Source organism: Cebus imitator, unplaced genomic scaffold (genome assembly GCF_001604975.1).
Source record: "Cebus imitator isolate Cc_AM_T3 unplaced genomic scaffold, Cebus_imitator-1.0 Scaffold21, whole genome shotgun sequence".
NCBI classification, from domain to species: domain Eukaryota; kingdom Metazoa; phylum Chordata; class Mammalia; order Primates; family Cebidae; genus Cebus; species Cebus imitator.
In genome coordinates this window covers 2,269,458-2,292,626 of record NW_016107336.1, presented here as the reverse complement: position 1 = coordinate 2,292,626, position 23,169 = coordinate 2,269,458, and the positions used below count along the sequence as shown (strand labels likewise).

The 23,169-nt window shown below is 42.4% G+C and overlaps 1 protein-coding gene and 1 non-coding gene across 2 annotated transcripts in view; both read right to left on the bottom strand.

Annotated features, from left to right (window-relative positions):
* JARID2 (jumonji and AT-rich interaction domain containing 2) overlaps positions 1 to 23,169 on the bottom strand; it is a 281,140-nt gene that overhangs the window by 207,676 nt on the left and 50,295 nt on the right. The gene's annotated exons all lie outside the window — the stretch shown is intronic.
* Positions 4,294 to 4,397, bottom strand: LOC119470085. The gene has a single exon (XR_005198960.1). It is a non-coding gene; the product is annotated as a U6 spliceosomal RNA (small nuclear RNA).

Here is a 23,169-nt window from a genome sequence, read left to right as displayed (position 1 = left end):
TCAAGCCTTGCCATGTTTCAACACAGAATGAAACATCTGTGCTTGTCTAATGAATCTCTTTGATAATTTACAGCATTCCAAGCATGAAATATACATATGAGAGACAGACAGACAGCATCCTCTCTCCCGCAAGAAAGTAAATAAGCCATAAAAGCTAGCCATCCTACTTACTTTCTCTGTAACTACAAAGGGTACAATTTTATTTTTCATCTGTTACCCTAGAAAACTTATTGGACTGAAGTCTAGGCTGCTTCCTTATGCCCTTTTAATAAAGCCAGCCACAGTAAAGAAAATCCAAATTAGCGGGAAGTGCAGAGCTCTTTGCCACTGGGATTCACAGCAGCCTTTGGACAAGCCATTATGGTTGTCTGGCTCTTCCCAATAACCACCACCCCCTTTCTCGCCTACCCCACACCACCCTCCAAGATCAAAAGAGGCACTTACGGTTTATAACATCCTGAGCAATCCAGGAATCTCCAAAGGCTTTTGTTGCCTTTCCCACCCCTCATTGTTTCTGATCCAAAAAATGTTTTTTAATGAGACAAGCCAGTCCTGACAGTCACACCCGTGAATCCGGCATGCCTCAAATGACAATCCTGAGATGCCTTGCAAGGAAAAAGGAGGGGGTTGCCTCCATCGAATATCAGAACAAGAGCCTGTGGTTCCCAGCCTGCTCACTACCAGAAACGGTGCGGTTGTGGGCTACAAAGGTAGCTTTGCTCCAGGTGGCAGCAACCACCGTCACCAAAGCAAAACAACAAACCTGGAAGTTCTTGCTGGACGTGGAGAGCATTCCAGGTGCCCGAAAACAAAGTCCTGCCTGTTTCATGTGCCTCATCCCCCTGCACCTCCCCTGCTGTCTCCCTGTCCTCCTCCAATCGCCTACATGTAATATCCTGGCTGGATCCACGTGTCCTCCAGCTGGGCCTTGGAGTTCAGCTTTCTCTTTGAAGTTTAAATACAAAGGCAGAAGTCCTATTTGTTTAATCATTCTTATTCTCACAGCTGACATATTCACTAATCTGGAACAAACTCAAATCCAGCAACTTCAGTGAACCCCAGCGCCAGAGCAAACAGACTAACCTACCTCCCTGTCTGTCCTCAACTCATCTGCTGGAACTTGCAGGCACTGCTGGCCAGCAACAAGCACCGCAGAAGACAGCAGGCCTAAATACACCAGTTTTATGGGAGCAGGTCTGGTGTTAAAACAAACCCTGAAGGGATCAGCGTCTCCCAACTCAGCCCTCAATCGGCTCTCCATACTCCAGCTGCGTGCAACGCCACCCAAGGGTGGATCCACCCTGAAGATGAAGGGTGTGCAGCTAAAACAAATACAAGGGCAGCCATGGTATTTTCTGAGATTTGAAATTCTCAGCAAGAGAAACTCCAACTAAACCCCAAGAAGACATTTCAGAACAAGCATCTCCAAGACATGGAGGGCACCTTCTGGCGGTAGATTATGGACCCATCAGTTACATCATAAGCACTCAGGTTCAATCTCACTTTAACTTCAAGAGGCAAAACTCCAGCTTTACTGAAGTCAAAGGTAAAAATTTCCTAGGGAGTTTTGAGGGAAATTACTCTTACCACAATGTTTACTGAATACCCCAGATTTCAAACAAAAGTATATTTCTACCTGCAAACCTATGTATCACTTTTAAATGACTCTCAGTTACTCAAAACCATATCCATCTTGGGAAATCAAACTATTATCCTAAATGAGACCTGCATTTTCCTGCCAAACGGAAAAAACTGACATGTTGACAGTGTCTGTTATGTTTCAGATCAATTGTTTTTCAACTGGTCCTCAGAGCTGGTTCTTACCCCTTTCTCAAGGGGATTTCACAGAAGGACAGGAAGAAATTATTTCTGAAGAAAAAAATTCTATTGCTAAATTGATAAAAATCAAATTAAGTACATGCAACAAAGTACCGTTTCTAATTATAAATAACTGATAGGACAAGAAACACACAAAATACAACCCATAATACTCACAACTGTCTACAAGAGATTCATTCTAGACCAAACACATACTCGCTGAAACCCAAGAGCAACTCTAAAACAAAAGTACTATTATCCCCATTTTACACAAGCAACTTGTGGCACAGCCTTGCTAAATGACTTGCACGTGGTCTTCCACAGAGAGCTGAGATTCAAACCCAGAGTGTCTGGGTAGCCATCCTCTTAACCAATTCATTTTGCTTTCAAAGTTCTGTTAAAAACAATAGCTGTGGGCCAGGTGCGGTGGCTGACATCTGTAATCCCAGCACTTTGGGGGACCGAGGCAGAAGGATCATTTGAGGTCAAGGGTTCAAGACCAGCCTTGTCAACATGGTGAAACCCCATCTCTACTAAAAATATAAACATTAGCTGAGCGTGGTGGTGAGCGACTGTAATTCCAGAAACCCGGGAGGCTGAGGCAGGATAATCACTTGAACCTGGGAGGCAGAGATTGCAGTGAGCCAAGATCGTATCACTGCACTCCTGTCTGGGTGACAGAGCCGAGAACCCCTATCCACCACCCAAAAAAAAGAAACAAAACAGAGAGAGAGAAAGAAAGAAAAACACAATAACTGACAGACTCCTTAAAGAGAATGGTGACATTCCAAAAGTTAACTAGACAGATAAATAGCTCACTCCTGAGTTTCTCTCCACCCTGCTCCCAACCCAACTGGCTTCCATCCACAATGAACACTAAAATACCTGGTATTTCTGTCATTTCATATCACTTGAAAAGGGGGAATAAATGTAGCTCCCCAGTTTATGGAAAAGACTGCCACTATTATTGGCAAAATGTCTTCACTTCTAGCATAAGAACTACTGTCCTCAGCAACAAATCTCACAATGATTAAAGACGTAATCTTCATTATGAAACACTCCTAACTGGCATCCTCTTCAAGGTAGCAACTGAATCTGAGATAGACGCACAGAATCTGGCCTGGCCCGGCGTGGTGGCTCACACCTATAATCCCAGCACTTTGGGAGGCCAAGGTGGCCACTTAAGGTCAGGGGTTTGAGACCTTGAGTTCAGGAGTTCATAAAACCCCGTCTCTACTAAAAAATATGCGTGCCTGTTTTCCCAGCTGTTCTGGAGGCTGAGGCAGGAGAATCGCTTGAACCTGGGAGGCAGAGGTTGCAGTGAGCTGAAACAGTGCCACTACACTCCAGCCTGAGAAACAGGCTGAGGCTCCATCTCAAAAAAAAAAAAAAAAAGAAGAAGCATAGAATCTGTATTTGACATATGTTTTCAAGCAAGCAGATCCCTTATTAGAATCAAAACCCAATCAAGTCCCACTTCAGTGGTACTTTCCGTATTAGTTGAGAAAATACTTAAGGCAACATTTGCGGGATTAAACAGGAAGCAGGACTCATGTAAACTGTGTTCTAATCCTGGTCCCAGTTTACGCCCTCAGTCGCTGGGAATCAATCTGAAGATAGAAATAATTCTGAAGACATCACTTACTTCTTTCATAAATTTAGAAGCCCTAGGAAACTCATTTCTGAAGTCAGTAATGACCACACTAAATGTGTGGACGGCACACTGGGCCCAGGTAGCACACACTCCAGGATTTGCTTCCTTTATTAATGCACTTCCCTAGTTCCACTAACAATTTTAATGAAACTCTCAAATTGAAAAAATTTAAGACAGAACTGGGCGAAACAACACTTACCTATTTCAGTAATTCAGGACAACCACAATATCTGGGGATTTGCAGCCTAAAAGTGACTTGAAGCAGCTGAAGATACTTCACTTATTTGACCATATCTAATCTCAATTATTAAGGTCACACTCTAGATACGCGACTACTCCTTTCTGAGTTAAAATGGCAGACTACACACTTGACCCTATGGTTTAGTAAGTGCTCTGTGATTCCCACATTAAAGATCAAAGCTACATGAGAGAGTCTAGAGCTCTCCAAGACAAGGCAACAGGTCACATAATCATTCCTACAATCTTGGAAAACCAGGTGGCACAGGTGGGCATCAACCTTGCTATACAAATGGGTTCAAGCAGCATTCTAAAGGGACACAGCTCTCTCTCTCATCATCCCTAGCCCTGTAGACTGCCTACTACCTGGCATCTGAAGGAAGTTGTGTGCAATAAAAGCACATCTAAACTCTTCTTTCTGGCAGAATCAATTCAATTTTTGGACAAGCATGCTGCTCTTCTATTTCCTTTTTTTAATATAGGTATTATGTAAAAACTATTTCTAAGGCAAATTCAAAACTTATTGCTGAAGATGCTATATATTCCTTGAAATTGCATAATCCAAATCTGATTTTCCAACAAATAAAAATATGGAATGCTTCACAAATTTCCGTGTCATCCTTGCATACAGGCCATGCTAATCTTCTCTGCATTGTTCCAATGTAAACACATATGCTGCTGAAAGGATCATTCTTCTATTTCCTCTAAAAGGCTTTCCTATAGTGGCAAGCCCGATCAAACACACCAGGCAAAGTATGTGCATATTTTTTGGTTTAAACCAAGCAGTCAGGAAACCGAGAGTAAGGAAAGCAATTTATAATAATTCACTAATTATTACTGTCCATTCGTTATAGTCCCCAAATCTTCCCCAACTTATAAGGTCCACCTCTGGCATCTATGTACCAGGGGTTGTCTGTGATACTGTACCAATCCAAACTTCCTCTCTCCTCTCACTCAAGAGGCCTCAGCTGCATCTCCAGGGTTCTGTCTCCTTCTACACACAAGCACCAAACTGTGATTGAACTATGTCTAATGTATGATTTGTAAGTAGCTCCCAATGTCATTTATTAAAACAAAGCCACCACAAGTCACAACTTGAATGACAGTAATTTCAAAATGTTATTTACTTATTATTCATTCTTTCAACCACATGCCAGGCACTGTTCCAGGTGCTTGAGGGAAATTTATGAGCCAGAAGATTCACCTCAAGAAAAAAAAGATTTTGGTTCTTCTGTGTTTTTTAATCATTATTACTTTATATTCTAGCAGAGAAAACCAAAATCATGTAAACAAATAAGGTATTTGAATTAGTGGCAAATGTTATAAATGAATGGGTAATCTGACAGAAATCAGAGCAGGAGAGCACAGGAGTGGGGGAAACGTGAGCCATGTAGGGAGCCATAGCAACCTGCAGAGTGGATCAAGACTAATTTGAAAACAGTCTCTTCCAGTCACCACCTGAGCACCTTAAGGCCACCCCTTGACCTTATCTATGAACAGCAGCACTGAATTCATGGCAACCCAGAATTAGAAGGACTCACCTCAGGACACTTGGGCCTTGGGTCCAGATGCAGTGTTTTCTCCCCAAATGAAGAGAGAAAAACAAAAGCAGCATCTCCATGAGGGCTTCTGGGCAGCATGGGCCAGCAGAGGCTATTTGGGGAGAGACAGGCCAAAGATAATTACCAACCTCTACTCTCCTAGGCCCAGAGGAGGGATACCCTGGCACTAGGACAACAGGTTTAGATGACAAACATATTTAAGATCAGAAAAAAATCTCCCCAAGTGAGAAGAAACTCATTTTCTAATAATTGGTTGTTAAAATGCAGTTAAGTCAACAAGTTTCTGTAGCATCAGTGAGAGAGTGTTTCCACCAAGGCTTCCTGTTCTTTTCCAGATTTGCAAGTCAACTAATGCCACAAGAAAAATACACTATTTCTGAGTCTGTACAGCATGCTGCAAATTCCACAGTGCTCACAAGGACGGCATGCTGCTGCGGCACCAACACCCTGCCCGCTTAGAGGTGAACACAGCTACCCTGGCTCAGCTCAGCATTGGCAGCAGACTTCCCAGAAAAGCTGGCACCCTTCACCAATAAATGGGAAGTCACCACTGAAGACGCACAAATGCAAGACCACGTCCCTCCTTTATACATCTAAAAACGAGATATTACAGTGTACACACTCAGGCACACACAGCAAATAGCATGGGACTTTCTCATACATGACAACCGACTGCTGTAAAGTATTCGAGATTTTCCTGTTTCCTTGGGCTACCACAGCTCCTTGCTATTCTAAGTCAGCATATTCTTTCTAACCATCATAAGGAGATCAGGAAGCAGAGGAGAAGTGCCCACTGCTTAACTCTAATGTACAAAAGGGCTTCTGCGGCAATCCATTAATAGCATTGAATTCTTTTCTAAGAAGATTGTTTAAAAATGATCAACATAAACCGAAAACTCCATAGACTTTACAGAAGGCACTATTCTGAAACTGGAGGCCGTAGCTTGGTTGATGGTTAAGATGCTGGACAGAGAACACCGGCATTTTGTCTGAACAACAAGGCCTGGGTCTATCAGTACGTTTGCTTGTTTTGTCCTCTAACAGGGTGGTGAGGAGTAACAATAAGGGCAGAATCTGGCCGGATCATCTCTCAGTTATTAGGTTATTTCAGTGTGTGTAAAAGAGAAGGTAGTTTTAATGTCCACTTGAGAAAAAGACAACAGGGAATAACAGAAGGACCAGGCCAGCCTTACAGGGAAGAAAAAGAGAAACAGAGACAATGAGCAAGTCACAAGAAGAGCACGGAAAGACAGAAAAGAGACTACTGAACCACAGCAGGAAGGAACAAACGATACCCACAGCCTGGATGAATCTCAAAACAAAGCGAAGGGATGTAGATACAGAAGTGTTTCCATCTACATGGCACCTACAACAGGAAATCTTCAGCGCGAGAAAGGAGGCCGGTGTTGTCATGGGGGCTCAGGGCAAGAGCACAAGGGAGTTTTCTTAGGTGACAGGAGGTGCACAGCTTGATGTGATGGTATTACCCAGGTGTGTACAGTTATCATAAGTTATCACAGCGTACACCTGAAACGGTTGCATGTGTAAATTTTACTTCAATAAGATTGGTTTTTTAAAAATCCAAACTGACGTACAAGTGTTTTCAGGTTTTTTTAATCCAGAACAGTAGGGGTGCATATGTAGAATGAGCTCTGAAAAGTTGTTAGGTTAAATTGATTTCTCCAGAAAATAGCCATCCAAACTAAATAAAAGTTAATGCCAAAAGCCATGCCTCTGGCAATACAATACAGGGACCTGGTCCAAATGTGGAAATCTTCCCCAAGTTTCATGTGGTTAAAAGTGACTTATTAAAAAACATTTTACAATACAAACTCCCTTTCAGGGCTTAGGGTATTAAGAGGAAAATAAAATTTTCAGAAAAATATTAACAGAAAAATAACCCAAAAGTCACCTTTTCTGCAAGCCGAATCAGACTGCCATCTGTGGCTTGTGTTAAGGAATTGCTTTTGTGTAGTGCAGAACTGCAGATCTAATATTCACCTAAGGGGGAGAAAAGGTTTGCTCACAAGACTTCAGACTTTTTCTGATGTGTAAGTGTACCAGATAGGCTCACCACGCTCATGACTGGCACAAGGAGATGTGAGGCTGGTGATGGGCACTGCCAGGGAGTTGCTGGATTAGGAGCGAGGATGACAGGAATCCTCTAAAATTCCAACTCCTACGGTCACAAGCCCCACTGATACGCCACGCAGAGAGGTCTCCGAGACGAACAGCTTGTTATAGAACTATTATAGCAACTGTGTCACTGAAAATATGCATGCTAGCCTTGGAACCAAAATACCCACATCCCAAAGGATGTGAAGTCCTCATATTCACTCTGTAAGTGTTCCCATTCCCACAAAGGGGCTGGGCGGGCAGCCGTGAGAAGACAACTCAGAGTATGAACAGGGTACAGAAAATTAGAACGAATTTCCAGAGTTGGAATCAGCCTGCAGCCCAAGACCAAAGTCAGCTCAGTTTCTGGCACAAAATTATTTACAAGTCATCCTGGCAGAAGTCATATCCAAGATTTCAAGACAATAATCTTGGTCTAAATCTCAACTTCCAGAACTGGGCCACCACATAGCCAAGGGGGATGGGTACTCTGCAGACTGAAATCCCATCTCCTGGAAGATCTCAAAACACTTAGGTCCATTCCATCTCTGCACCTGCAGAAGCTTATGTAGGAGAGGGCATTCCCTTCCCTCCAGGACTACCCAGTAAGAAATGCAGAGGGGAACACAGCCCAGAAACAGAAGGGAGGAGGCCAAGGCATTCATAGCCCAGCTTGTGCCATCTTAAGAATCCCTGCAGCAGAGTCCAGGGCCATCCTTGTTTAATTCAGCTGGCATTTTCCTATGTAAATCATCCTTTCTGTTTTGCTTAGAGTAACGTGGGACAGGGTCATCTATTAATGCTATCTACAAAGGGTAGGTTCAACAGACCAGTTTCACTGTGACTAGTCATTTGTAAAGAATACTGATTTTCTTAATTTTATTCCACGAAGAGCCTATGCAGGAAGCATCATTTTTTATACTGTTTCTTCTGCAGAGTTTTGATAAAAACTAATATTCATGTATTTTTACATAAATCACATGCTTGTTTTTGCTCTAACCAGTAGCAGGAGGCAAAGGCATTTGTGCAGCACCTCTGAAAATTAAATTACCTATCTAGAATTCATCTGCTTCATCAGAGACACCCAGCCCCAGCCCATCCAGCCAACCTGGGAAAGCCTCCCTGGCCTTAATCTCATTAAGAGTCCAAAATCCACAGCCTTAAACCAACAGAGCATTATCTTTTCCTGCTGGGTCCCTGAGTTTCTTCTTCAGAAGAGGTGGCTTTCTAGGTACCTTTTTTGTTTGTTTATTGCAGAGCAATACACATTTCCTGCAGAAAATATAGATAAGCCTTATTTCCTGAGCATCCATCCCTCTTTCATGCCACTTCTCATCTCTGGGCCTTCCACTTTCACTGTGGAACACACTGCTCACCAATCTCATCTGCACCTGGCTAATCCCTGTCCTTCAAGTCTGCTTTCACCCCTCACTGTGGATTAGTTGCCCCTCCCACCTGTGCCTACACCACCACTTCATTTGTCAAAGCATACATACATATATACACACACACACGTGTATATATTTATGTATGCTTTATAGATTACATGTGTACATATATTTACTAAAATTATTTACCAAGATAAAACAAAAAAATTAAACTGTACATACTGTTTTCTCACTTGCTTTTTTCACTTACTACTTTATGTCAGTCAACATTCTTGCTACCATATCATTTTAATGACTGCACAGAACAGATGTTCCATAATTTAACCAATCCCCCAATGGTTTCAATTTTTCACTGGTATACACAGTAAAATACTTATTATACATCCTTGTGGCCAAATTCCTAAAAGCAGAGTGGCTGAGTGAAACGGATGCAAAATATCACACTACTTCTACTGCATACCAGATGCTTAAAACATGGGATGTCAGTTTTTAAGGACACTATAGAATAATGAGGCACCTGAAACCTTCCTAAAAGAAATGACTGAGGGAACACAGGATTGTTAAGCCCAGAGAAGATGAACAATGAGTCTGTTGGGTGAGAAATACTGCTTAGTTCCTTCTGAGGTCAAAACTGGAACACACTGAAAGAAATGGAAAGAAGTATTCTGTTAAGTTCAACAGAATGGAATTTTCCCAAAGAGATATCCAACATCAATCTTGCAGCTCCTTAAACTATTCAGGCTGAGGCAGGAAGTAATCCTGACAGGGTAAAGATATTGGGGCAGCTTCACAGGAAGGGCAGTCAGTCAACCAAAAAGGTCACTCATGTTCAACTACTACTATTTCCACCCTGCAGGGGACTTCCCCACTGCACTCTTTCAAATTCAACTGGAGAAAAGCCACGATTAAACTTTCCTATATTAGCTTAAGTACTATCCAAGCACACAGACTATTTACTGTTCACCAAATTTTAGAAAACCAATTTCACCAATAAGCAAAAGTCATGGCGGATCAAATTGTGGATTCCATCAGTGACCATGGTAAATAACATGTTTTTACTGCGGACAATTCCTGTCTTTTTAAAATATGGAGAGTCTGGTTTATCCTCAGAGCTTCTGGCTCTCACAGTAACAAATACATAATAAGATAATAAGAACAGATGAGGCTAATGACCACATTTGCTGTAATTACCTAATCTCATTGTTTTTAAGGAAGGAAGGTATTTGGTAGATCAACTGTCACTATGTAACCACAGGGGAGAAAACAGGACTCTCTCTCTCTCTGGATTTCTATCAACGTTTATATGCAAATGGAATATGTTTCTAAAAGACACTTCAAGACTGTAAAGGGAAGTACGAGAAAGAAGAAAGCATTACATTTAGGCTTCTGTGAAAAGCCATTATCTTTAGAGCGGCTGAGTTTAGGGAAAAGACAAACAGCACCAACATCAAGTCCTTGGTGACATCAAATGAGGCTCCAGGTCCAGACCGCCTTTGAATCTGGCCTTGCTAGCTTCTATTTCCACTTGAGAATCACTTTCAAAATAGCCCACCTTCTAAAAGTTCATTTATAAACCTGTAGTGTAAAACCTAGAATGCACTCCATTATGGGAATATTTAAAATGGGACTTGGGTTTCCAACTTAGCACAAAGGAATAAAACAAAATTCACTAGTATAATTAATGAGAAAAGAGGTAAAGGATTAAGGAAGGAGACCAGAATCTGCTAACGGAAATTAGGAAGGGGCAGGGTTATTCCCTGCACCCCTTCAGAAACCTAGAAAAATTTAAGAAGGAAGAACTGTTACCAACCATTCTGTACATCAAGATTAGAATGGAAACTCAAAAGTTTTGAGCAGGACCAAATCATGCCAGGGTCTACAGCTTATCAAGCACTTGTTTTAGGTGACACCTGACTGGCTCCTGAGAAAATTATCAAGTTTTAAGCTACACTGGCTGGGAGTCTGAATTTCTTGAACCCGACGAATTATGCATGATAATGAACTCTGCAAATTAGGTGAAACCAGTCTCTGCTGTCCTAAGAAATCTAGGCAATGAACGTATTTCTCATGAGCTCCTAGTAATAAATCTGAAATTAATTACATAATTAAAGGGAGAACCTAGTAGCTGAAACACAGAAATACACAACATTTCTCCCCACATACTACAAAGTTTTTGATAGAGGAACATCACAATAAAAGAAAAATACCAAAAATGAGGCAGGTAAATCACATTTTCTGCTGGGGGAGAAGAATCACAAAGCTTTCCTGAAAGCAAAGGTCCAAAGAATTTTAAAGTTTGAACATGAACATTAATTGCAGTGTACTAAAAGTGCAGTGTACTAAGAACAAAAACCAAGACTCTGGCTCAAGAGTCTCACTCTGTCGCCCAGACTGGAGTGCAGTGGCATGATCTCGGCTCACTGCAACCTCTGCCTCCTGGGTTCAGGTGATTCTCCTGCCTTAGCCTCCGGAGTAGCTGGGACTACAGGTGCCCGCCAGCACACCTGGCTAATTGTTTTTTTGTATGGTTAGTAGAGATGGGGTTTCACTATGTTGGCCAGGCTGATCTCAAACTCCTGACCTGGTAATCCACCTGTCTCGGCCTCCCAAAGTGCTGAGATGACAGGTGTGAGCCACCGTGCCCGGCCTAAACTTTTAAAATAAGTGTGTATATGTATGTATGTGTTTATACACACACACACCTTCAAAGTACAGGTATTGATCAACTTACCACCTATGCAACTTACGACCATTCGACTTTACGACCACAATCGCTAGCCACGACTGCTCTGCGTCTGGCAGTGCAAACATTGCCCAGCTGGGCGTACAACAGTGCAGACCAGCTTCTGGCAGCACTACCATCTCCGCGTGCACCATTTCAACTGTACATATAGCCTGCTCAACTTACGACCAAATCGTGTTACGACCAGTTCGTGGTCCCGACCATGGTCCTAAGTCGAGCACTAGCTGTACACGGGTATGGTCAGAAAAAAAAAAAAAAAATAGGCTGCCCATTTCCCCAACCTTCCATCTTTCTCCACTCTACTTGCCCCTTGTGTTTTTATTCCTAGGTTCCTTGCACTGGTTCCCCCTTTTGTGAAAAGTCTTCCCACATCTGTTTAAAGGTTTAAAAAAAACTCAGCTATGGTGTTGAAAACTGTTTCTAGGGTTCCCTAGATGCTGGTTAAATGGGTGTGTTTAGTTTGTGAAAACAAAAGTTTTTTAAGTACCTGAAAATAAGTTTATTAAGACAAGGGCATTTTTCCCCTTTCCCTAGAATGTGGACTAAATAAATAGCATAAATAAATGAAATATGGCTACGTTGTTAATGAGAAAAGAGGCTGGCTGGCTTGCTGCTAGCAGGAAGGAGTTCCTGAGTTTTTGTTGTTTCTGCTGCTGGGGATGATAAACTCGACACCAAAGGAGATTGTCGCCCTCAAATGTAACAACCGAACTGTGACGCACTTAGGGCATCTGCCAATTGTGATCTCAAAGTACAAAAAGTTGATGTTATTGGCCAACAGAAACCCAGAAAAACTGTATGCCTCCAGAATTGCTGGTAGAGCTTCTAAAACTCTGACGTTTAGAAAGACTTGCTCCCATAAGTGGGCCTCCAGAAATGGAACTGGAATTCATCTTTGCATTTTGAAAACTGTAACCAAAACCACAGATGAACAGTAGAAAATTCTTTCCTTACAAAGTTCAGAATAATATATTAAGGTTTAAGACAATGCATATAACACAAATACCCTAAAGAGATAGTGAACTCCCTTGTAAATTAATAATACACTGTCCAAGAAATTCACAGGACTTTAAACAGTTAATACATAACACATCTCTCACACACAGAATGTTAACAATTAGATACTGGAGGGGTGCTCCAAGGAGACCAGGAAAGGGTGGATAAAAAACAAAATCAAGGCCAAGAACTCTGAACGACCTTTGAACTCCTTTATTTTCAGTCAACAATGGGGTCTGCTTCTGCCAAGTACCCAATGACGAGTCTGTGGCTAGGGGGAAATGAGATGCTTTACTCACATCAGAACCACATTCTAGCTTGAACCTAAACTCATCCACAAATGCAAACGAGAAGAGAAACACAGCACCAAAGAATGAAACCAATTTTAACTCTAAGCGGAGCTATGTTGCAGGAAAAGCGGAGGAGGAGGAAGAAGAATGAAAATTTAGCGTGGTGAAAAATGAAAATCAACAACCAAAGGCATTCAGCTGCTCAGGAGGTCTTTCCTCTCTCCACAGCGGAGTGACAAAATTAGCCAGTGCCAGCACCCTCCCTGCACCACTTCCCCCAGGGTAAGCCCACGCAGAGCTGCTCTCTGAATAAGAAATCCTACATTGCGCTACACAAAGGAGGGAGAGCGTGCAGGATGACCAGCTGACATTAATCTTCAGTGGGCATTTCTTAAGATCCTTCACATTTTCTTCAACAATACTAGCTATACGGCCAACATTCAAACGATGGAAGGCCTTTGACAACTTCCTCAAGCCCAGGCTCATTTACCAGCAGGAAACCGCAGGCCAGAAACCCTGTCCAACCAAAAAAAACCCAGACTTGCGCTGGCTCCCAGTGGGCACCCCCCACCTCCCCCCACCCCCGCCAATCCGACAGAAGAGGAAACTTGGTCGTGGTGACCCCAAAACAGGTTTTGAATGTTCCATCACAACTGGTTGTAAAAAGCAGTCAGCTGAAAGGAAAAGGCCAATAAAGACCGAAACACATGCTGGAAACAGCTGCTCCACCCCGCCCTGCACCAAGCCAAGCAGACAAGATACACCCCCACAACCTTGCAACCTGATCGTGCCCCTGCCAGCACTGGACACACCCATGGACTCTGAGGAAAAACAGAAAGTGTTCATAATCTAAGAGAGCAGATACTAAGTAAACCGGCCAGGGATACTGCATTCTCTCTGGATGCAGGCAGAAATCCTTAAGAGTCACAGAACAGTCTACGGGTGGATTTGAAAGCCTACAAGAAAACGTTCAATAAATATTTGTTGATTGATTTTTGTAAAAAGATGATTAAAGGGTTAGAGGGGGAAAGGCCACGCTACAAAGGTCAAAAGTAAAGCATCACTCATTTAGATATGGGAGTCTGTTAAGGGCTTTCTGAAGACTGGCTGCTTCAAGGAAGGGCTGTAACCATGAGCTGGCTGCTCTCTGGTGTCTGCAACTTGGATGAACTGGGAGAGGGGACCTGGAAGCTAAGAATCCTCTGAGTTTAGAGTCCTCTTTAAAAAAAAAGATGAAAACCTCTACCCGGTGGCTCACGCCTATACTCCCAGCACTTTCGGAGGCTGAGGCGGGTGGATCACGAGGTCAAGAGATCGACACCACCCTGGTCAACATGGTGAAACACTGTCTGTACTAAAAATACAAAAAAAAATTAGCTGGGCATGGTGGCGCGTGCCTGTAGTCCCAGTTACTGGGGAGGCTGAGACAGAATTGCTTGAACCTGGAAGGCGGAAGTTGCGGTGAGCCAAGATCACGCCACTGCACTCCAGCCTGGGTAACAAGAGTGAAACTCCATCTCAAAAAAGAAAAAAAAAAAATAAATCTCACATCTGCAGTTTTTACCAAAAGTGCAGGTTTACCTACCCACGTTACAGCAGCGGGGGGATCAGCAAATCATCTCCGTTCTCTATCACCAGCTCCAGCAGGGAGGAAAAGCAGCAAAAGGAGGCCAGGACAACCGAGGCTACGTGGCGAGATGGACAGCTCATCTCCACGCTCCTGCTCCTGAGCCCTGAGCCCTCAGCTGGTTATTAAGGCTGGTTATTAGGGGGAGTAGCCACCACCACCTGCACTTACTCTAGGACTGTTTACAGCACTTGATATTTATTACCTCCTTTAATCCTCACAGCAACCCGGATCAGGGTTGAGATTGTGATTACCTCTCAGCTGAAGAAATGGAGGCCCAGAGAACATAAGCAACGTGCCTAGAGTCATACAGCTTCAACAAATTTTCTTTTTTGAGATGGAGTCTCACTCTGTCGCCCAGGCTGGAGTGCAGTGGCGCGATCCAGGATCACAGCAACCTCCGCCTCTCAGGTTCAAGTGATTGTCCTTACTCAGCCTCCAGAACAGCTGGGATTACAGGCATGCATATTTTTAGTAGAGACAGGGTTTTATGAACTCCTGAACTCAAGGTCTCGAACTCCTGACCTCAAGTGGTCAGCCCACCTTAGCCTCCATGCCCAGCTAATTTTTTGTATTTTTAGTAGAGAGAGGATTTCACCGTGTTAGCCAGGATGTTCTTGATCTCCTGACCTCATGATCCGCCTGCTTTGGCCTCCCATAGTGCTGGGATTACAGGTGTGAGCCACCTCATCTGGACTTTAAACAAATTATCACTGTTGTTGAGATCTCAACCCAGTGTTCTCAATCACTAAATTATGCCCTGGGTTTAATGCTGGTTTCAAGATTACCTATTATTAAGCTTGCAGCCAGGATTCGCCCAGGTGAACTAAAAAGAAGGCATCTAACACGAGTAATACAAACCATAACCTCTGCACCTGAAATACCATTGCCCAATTGTTGAAAACTTCTACTCTAGTTCTCCTTCTCTAATGGAGACTGAGTTTGGGTTTTTTTCTTGGAAGCAAAATGTTGAGGTCAGCATTCTAAGCATTCCCAAATTGTTTTCATCACACTGTTTAAATAATAACAAAGGAGGGGCAACCCTTCTCACATTGGGTATTATTTGACCAGGCAAAGAGGTGACAAGCACATTAAATAGTCCTTCCAATAAATGTACAGAAAACCTACAAACAAAAATGCTGGACTTTAAAGAATCAAGTCCTAAGGCTTAAAAAGCACCCCCAAAGAGGAAGGGCCAGGAATTAAGTGGCCTTGCATGTGAGGCAATGAGTCTCTGGCCAGCCACACTGCCCGTGCAGGATTCCTGCCCACAGCCTTGCTACTCAAGGCAAAGCACCAGCATACTTGGGAGCTAATTTGAAACACAGACCCTCAGGCTCTGCCTCAAAAAGAATGAACCCCAGAATGGGCAACATTTCAACAAGATCCCCAGGTGATGCCTATGAATGTTCATGTTTGAGGTGTGCTGCCTATAAAGATGTAGGCCTTACGACATCTTCACACATTCCAAAAGAAAGCAGGTGGAGGAAAAGGAACCAGTTGCTACCAGTTTGTCACAATAAGAACTAAAATTCTGTAGGCTACCTTTATAAATTATGAATTAGGATTATAATTCCTACCATAACTTCGAATTTACTCAAAATCCTTTGTCGTTTAAATTCATAACCATTGCTCATTTTGAAAAATAACCAACTGGGCTGGACGCGGTGGTTCACACCTGTAATCCCAGCACTTTGGGAGGCCATGGAGCATGGATCACTTGAGGTCATGAGTTCAAGACCAGCCTGACTAACATAATGAAAGCCCGTCTCCACTAAAAAATACAAAAATGAGCTGCGCATGGTGGCGGGCACCTGTAATCCCAGCTACTCGGGAGGCTGAGGCAGGGGAATCGCTTCAACACGGGAGGTGGAGGTTGCAGTGAGCCGAGAAAGCACCATTGCAGTCCAGCCTGGGCAACAGAGCAAGATTCCGTCTCAAAAAATAATAATAGTGATAACCACCAAATAGCCTGTGATCACAATAAACAGATACAAAATGAGGTTATATGTTACCCTTTGCCTTAAGATTGGCCACCACAGGCAATGGACAGCCCTGTTTTAGAAAGAAATTCTCACTTAACTAAAAGTGGGTCACCATAGAAATTAACAAATATCGCAAACTATGGAATCATAGAAAAGAAAGTAAAGAAATTAAGTACAGTGACCACAATCATTATAAAGCATAGGAATAAATCTTCCTGATTATCAAGGCAAAAACAGGACTTACACCATTAGGCTTTTAACCACTGAGTCAGCAATGGAAAGTTTTCTCTGCCTTACACTTAAAGTAACATATTGGTAATAATGATAAAATAACTGTAAAATAAAGAATTGAGATCATGAATCATCACTCACTCAGAAAGATGAAAAGGGATCACCTTGCCCTCCTATGTTCAAATGTCCAAAGAGCTATAAACTATTACTTGTCTTCAGACATATACTTTTCTGTAAGTTACCAATGACCAAAAACACATACCAATGTACAATTCACAAACATTGATAATCTGTATTAACAAAAACTTTCACTGCTCCAAAAAGGTAAGTAGTTCTCTTTCCTTATTCCAGTCTTAGTCACTACACCAGGCATTTCCTTCTCAAGCTAATAATAAAACACGTTTACCAACACAACAAAGATAGCAGCCCCATTCCCTGATTTGAATTTAATGTTTGAGTATCCAGATAATTTTCCTTATGTTTCAAATATACAAGACTATTTTTTTCATTGTATTGAAAAACGATGAAAAAAAAAAGTCTTGTATATTTTCAATACAAGACTATTGTTTTTCATTCAGTCTTTCAGTCTTTCCCAAATCACTATGGGAAAAAGAGGAGACTTAACCACTTTTAAGGACTTACAGACAATTGAGTTAATTCCACAAGAGAAAATAAAATTTGATCAACAATACTCATTTCAAGTAATACTCGCATAGTGAAAAATGGACGGCAATCATCCATTATTGTAAGTTAACCTCCATAGGCAATAAATAAATGGCACTTCCAGTCATTCATTTGAAACCTGGGCAAGAAGGCTAGAAAAAAAATAAAGGTATGAATAAGGATTTACCACTCTAACACTAATCAAAAGAAAGCTGAAGTACTTATATTAATTTCAGGCACAGCAGTCTTCAGAACAAGCAAATCTCTAAAAATCACACTGATGACTGATTTCAAACCAAAATATATAGAACTCATGACAGAAAGAGAAAAGCGCATGATTAATATGGTGTCACTTCTAAATGCATTAATGTTCTGCTAATTCTCTCACCACTCTGAGAAAAATGGAAAAAAAAAAAAATTACAGTGAAAAAGAGCTCAAGGCCAGGCAGTGGCTCACACCTGTAATCCCAGCACTTTGGGAGGCCAAGGCGGGTGGATCAGAAGGTCAAGAGATCGAGACCATCCTGATCAACACGGTGAAATCCCGTCTCTACTAAAAATACGAAAATTAGCTGGGCATGGTGGCATGAGCCTGTAGATCCAGCTACTCAGGAGGCTGAAGCAGGAGTATCACGTAAACCTGGGAAGTGGGGGTTGCAGGAGCAGAGATCCTGCCACTGCACTCCAGCCTGGCAACACACCCAGATTCAAAAAAAAGAAGAGCTCAAATTGCCATTTGCTAACTCTTTATGTGGCCCCTGCTATTTCTTTGGAATTTTTAAAGACCTAGGATTTGAGTAATTGCAGTCATTTCTGAAGTAGTTACTGAAAACCCTGTTACTTATACACTGCTTAAAACATTTGCCTTTGACTATCTGGTTTTTAGAGAGACTACATGTGCAATCTTATCTAGTTCTTTTATATCCAGAACCTTCTTACCACCATGTCATTTGCTTACTGGCTACCAACAGTCACTCAAGAGTGTGGGTAGCCCTAACCTTTTTCTTCCTGTCATCTTTCTGACCCAGACCTAAACTTTCCAAGAAAGAATTCAACTTCTGTGCAACACCAGAGTCCTCATGGTTACTGGATTCTGTAACACCTCTAAAATCATAGATAAAAGGGGGACTGCTGGATCCCTTTCTCCACCCTCCCCCTTACCCAACACACATACACACGACAACATGAGGACACTGGATCTTTGCAAACAGGCTCTACTATCCAGTAATTGGCTCATAAATTTCATTCATAACCTGAAACAGATAGGCTCCAAAATGAGCAATCTAATTTTAAATGTTGTCATTAGTCTCCCGGCTTCAAGCAGTTAAAGAAAGCCTTGCAAGCTCATGAATTACGGGTACAGTTTATTACTCTGAATGGGCTCAGAACAAGCACAGTATCTCAGGACGCTGGAAACGGGCGGGGGGGGAGGTTTCCAAGCCCAAAAGCTTACATAGAATGCAGCTTAAATGTCAATTATCCAATGGCAGGGAAATGATCCCCCTTACTCTCAGGTCCTTCTCCCCTTCCTTCCTTGGCCATAGCACCTTTAAGATGGAGAAATTTTACACATGTATTATTATATACCTTTCCTTAAAATATATGTCAGATCAGGCTTATTAGCCTTAGAGGTTTTTAAGTGCTTACGAGAGAAAAGGTCCTATAGTCAAAGAATTAAAAACAGGACACAACACCCTTCCAACCTTCACTGTGGAAAATTTTTCCAACAGATTTCAGCTTGCACATTACTAACAGTTCCACACCATCCCAACCCCAAATGCAGGAGATAAAGAAGCACACCATGAAATCAGAGGTTTCTTCTTACAAATAGTGGACCAATTAGAAATCACATTTTGAGCATACAGGGCATTCCACGTTGGCCACTCATAGAAGAATGGAGACATCATAACCTTTTGGAGGTTGGGAGAAAGCGGACAGTTCAACAGATCTGCAGAATCCCACATCTACAGGGCCTGAGAAACCAACACTGGCCAGAAAGGACGCCCATTTTCCTAAGGGGCAGTGAGTGAAGTACGAGAAAGGATGACAAAGCCATCATCCTCGACGCAACCAGGTCAAACTACCAGAAAAAAATGACTCACTGCTAAATATCTTATCTCTTTCACCCACGCCCAAGCCCACCCTGCTGAGGTGAGGAGACAGAGGCTGCCTGACTAGCTTCCGGCCAAATGAGGACTGCTCTGCGAACTGCAACAGAGAGCCATCTGTGTGGCGCCCAAACTCTGGTGCAGTGGCTGGAGAAAGGGAACTGACTCACAAGCCATGAGTTTTGGCAGTCTTCTTATTTCCCTCTAACTGGCCTAACTGAGCAAGAAACCAGCAGTTCTCAACGCAGGCCAACCTAGGTTCCAAATCCAAGTCTACCTTCTCCAAACTTTAAATTCCTTCACAGAGAAAAAGGGATGGCACCCATTTCTGACACAAAGCACAGGAGTCCACAATGAAAAGCTGGAACTCCACAAATGTTCTGGTTCCCTCTATCACTGCCCGACCGCCTCAGTATGCAAGACCTCAACTCATGATCCTACCCAGCAATCAGCATCATCCCTTCCTGTACCAAACACACCTCTGCTGCACAGACACCTAAAATTTGAGAGCCCAATGAAGATTACAAGATACCCTACTGATGCCCTCGTCCTTACAAATTAGGTGTTGGCAGCAGCAACACAATCCACAGCCAACGTTCTTTACACGACTTTGGTCTTTCTCAAAGAAGTTTCCAGAAAACCCTGTCTCCAATGGGTAATATTCGAAATTAAGGCTCACTGGTCAATAAAGGTTGAGAAATCTCGGGTATAGACAGGATTCTTTCCTTCAGGTGTGTTTGCATACACCATGATCCTCTTGGAGTCCAAGTACCCCAAAATCATTTCACCACCAAAGCATCCTACTACTCTACCCGCTCCCCAAAATAAAATAATTCTCAGAACACATTTAAGGATACACAGCACTAACTTCTCTTGTTCTATTTTGCTAGTGGATTGATATGGGTCTTTACTAAGAGGAGGGGGTGTTTTTATAAGTAATACATGTATAAATGTTCACTTTTAAAAATGTAAACTATACTAAGTGTGGAGGGTAAAAATACGGAAGTTTATTTTCAACAGCTCAGGGAAAATGGAAAAGGCAATTATCCTAATCCTCTGAGGTTGCAACTCTACAAATAACAGAAAATTAACAAAACATAAGAACATAAGAAACTCAAAGAAAAAAAACTTTTTTTTTTAAGATAGAGTCTCCTGCCGGGCGCGGTGGCTCAAGCCTGTAATCCCAGCACTTTGGGAGGCCAAGGCGGGTGGATCACGAGGTCAAGAGATCGAGACCATCCTGGTCAACATGGTGAAACCTTGTCTCTACTAAAAATACAAAACATTAGCTGGGCATGGTGGCGCATGCCTGTAATCCCAGCTACTCCGGAGGTTGAGGCAGGAGAATTGCCCGAACCCAGGAGGCGGAGGTTGCGGTAAGCCGAGATCACACCATTGCACTCCAGCCTGGGTAACAAGAGCGAAACTCCAGCTCAAAAAAAAAGATAGAGTCTCGTTCTGTCACGAGGCTAGAGTGCAGTGGCGTGATCTCGGCTCACCGCAACCTCTGCCTCCCAGGTTCAAGCAATTCTCCTGCCTCAGCCTGCAGAGCAGCTGGGACTACAGGTGTGCACCACCATGCCCAGCTAATTTTTGTGTTTTTAGTAAAGACGAGATTTCACCATGTTGGTCAGTCTGGTCTCCTGACCTCTGATGATCCGCCCGCCTGAGCCTCCCAAAGTGCTGGGATTACAGGTGTGGGCCACCGGGCGAAACAAGAAACTCATGGAATTCTGAGTTCCCACTGTAGTCACGTGTGCTCTTAGGAAACATCAGAACTATGATTGCACTAACAACTGCCTAACGAAAACTAGCAGTCATTTCTTACGAAAATATTTTGTTCTCTTTTTACTATCTTTGTTCTCTTTTTACTGTTTTGCAAGCATAGGAGAGGGGAATCCGGAGAAGATGCTTAATAAAGCAAAGGAATCAAATGAAAAAGAGATGACTTCTTCATATTATGGATTGTTCTAAGATGGAAAAAAAAAGGGAGATGACTTGAACCACAATGTAAATGTAATTCTGACTGCATTCTGATTACACTATTTTCTATTGTAATATATCAAGAAAAAGTTGGGTAAGCTTTCTAAAATGTCTTGACATTTCTGCTAAAGAGCTCCTAAGAAGAGGAAAAAAAAACCTATTACAACTTAAATCTGATTCAACTGTCTTAGCTCTATTTGTGCAGATTCAGATGAATAAATATAAGAGGGCATCAAGAATACTGTATTTTCCCAGTCCTTTTTTTTTTTCTTTTTCTACTTCCTGAATTTTCTGTACTATATATATGCTGATTTTCAATAGTAAAAATAACATTTTACATTTGTAGAGAAAATCTATGGTCTACTAATCTAGGACTTGCTTGTTCCCACTTTCCTGCTAACTCTGACAGGAGCGTTGTGTGAAATGAAGTCTGAAAAGGATTCAAATAGGGCTAGGATTTGCGACAGATGCTAGAAAGGAAAGGAAAGGATAAGGTGAGCTTACCAATTCCGTTCAGTAAAGGCCAAACATTCTTAACAACACTAGTTCCTGGTCAAGCACGGTAGCTCATGCCTGTAAATCCCAGTGCTTTGGGAGGCTGAGGCAGGAGGGTTGCTTGAAGCCAGGAGATCAAGACTAGCCTGGGTAACACAGCAAGATCCCATTCATACAGAAAAACACCTTTTTGAGTTGTTAAAAAAAAAAAAAAAAAGAGAGAGAGAGAGAGTGCTGTATGTGGAAGGGGAGTCTGGGAAATGACCCTGACTTATAGAAGCATAACCAGAAAATTAGTCAATGAATGACAACTACAGAGAAATACCTACAAACATCTGGTTGTTGTGACACCTATGGAGATGCTTTTCATGACATGAATAGACGAGAAAGACTGGAGGACTTCTGAGATTCACTGCAGTTACTCAAAATAGGAGTGGACACTCAGGACGGAGATGGTCACAGGATGTAAGCAGGAAGCCAAGATAAGGCCACAGGGTCAGCCCTGGCATTCTATGAATACTTTGGTGGAAACCAAAACGGAAAATGAAATTTAAGAAACAAAACCTTTACAACAGCATCAAAAACCATAAAATGATCAAGACAGACAAGGGGCTGGGAACATGTAAGATGTGCCTAGAACACCTTAATGTGTCTGTCAGGGAGTAAGAGCTCAGAGGATAACAGGGACATGTTACAGGGACACAGGTAGCAGCTTTAAGGCCTCCCAATATTAGTGACCTCACTGATAACAGTACTATGGTTTGGAAAAGAAATATCCTTAATTTTAGGAAATATTTGGTGATAAAGGGATATTTGCAACTTATTCTGAAATGGTTCAGAATTATAAGAACTATGTGTTATGGGAAGGATGATGAGGAGGAATGGGGAGAGGGAATACTGTCACACAAATATGCTATGGTAAACATTTGGGAAATTCTTTGTACTAACTTTTACAATTTTGCATTAAAAAACCACTCATAGGCCGCACACGGTACCTCACGCCTGTAATCCCTGCACTTTGGGAGGCTGAGGTGGGTGGATCCCAAGGTCAGCAGGAGTTCAAGACTAGCCTGGCCAACATGTTGAAACTCCACCTCTATTAAAAATACAAAAAATTAGCTGGGCATGGTGGCGTGCATCTGTAATCCCACTTACTCAGGAGGCTGAGGCAGAAGAATTGCTTAAACCCGGAGGGCGGAGGTTGCAGTGAGCCAAGACTGTGCCACTATACTCCAGCCTGGGCAATAGAGTGAGACTCTGCCCAAAAAAAAAAA